Raw genomic sequence first — 1,074 nt, forward strand, 5'->3', positions numbered from 1 at the left:
AACAGTGTAAATAACTCAGAATGCATGAAATTACATTAGACCCCCGTTAAGTGCAGCATATTGAAGCGACAAGCGTGTTGCCAGTGACAACTGATAAGTACCGCACATGCATGAACTAGCACAAGCATTTAACTGAAAACAACTTAATGAGTCCAAGCAACACGGATAGCCTTAGCAACACGCATGTTGCAAATAACCTGAGAGCATTAAATGGAACTTAGCTTGTGAAGACGTTCGAGAGAGTGAAACATGATCTCTTGATATCCTTCTTGATGAAGTTCCCATCTGAACTTGTTCTTGAGTTGGTCACATAACTTGTGGAGTCCATGACATTAATGTAGCGATGTGTGAAATAATGCTAACTCAGTCACTTCCGAATCAGGCAGCTTATAGGCCTAATCAATGCAGAGAATTCACGTGTTCAAGTTAACGAACTTGAATGAATCGGAGGTGAGACCATTGGGGAAGCGAATTCCACTTCTCTAAATTCCCGATTCCAAGTGATGATGGTGTTTTGCCTGCCTAATTCGCCATTTAATTAGCTATTGAGCAATGCGAAAACTGCTGATAATACTGAGGGACCTTATATATGAATGCTTAGATAGGTGTCGTATTCCCATAGCTAGATGGGGATCAGCTGAGAGTCAGCTGATGCGAGCTTGACTAACGTGCCCTGCCAGAACTAACGCTACGCTAGATTTTAGCTGTGTTAGCATTTGAAAAATGTGCTGAAAAAGCATAGTGTTTTGCAAGTTGTGGAGTATGAATGACAAAAGTGTTCATGGATTTTGAGAAATGTGGTCATTGAATGCATTTTGTCTGAAAGCAATGAAAAATGATTCACAGTTTGTTTAGCATAGACTTCTGTTTCACTGAACGTGTGAACAGATTTGAAAATGTGTTCAATACTTCAGTTAGCAATTGAAAAAACTAATGTAAGAAAGATTGTTTAGAATGTCATTAAACAAATGCACTAAAAGTGTGTGTCTGTGTGTGTGTGTGTGTGTGTGTGTGTGTGTGTGTGTGTGAGTGTGTGTGTGTGTGTGTGTGTCTGAGTGAGTGAGTGAGTGAGTG

Source organism: Sinocyclocheilus grahami, unplaced genomic scaffold, assembly GCF_001515645.1.
Source record: "Sinocyclocheilus grahami isolate Dianchi unplaced genomic scaffold, SAMN03320097.WGS_v1.1 scaffold1519.1, whole genome shotgun sequence".
Taxonomy (NCBI): domain Eukaryota; kingdom Metazoa; phylum Chordata; class Actinopteri; order Cypriniformes; family Cyprinidae; genus Sinocyclocheilus; species Sinocyclocheilus grahami.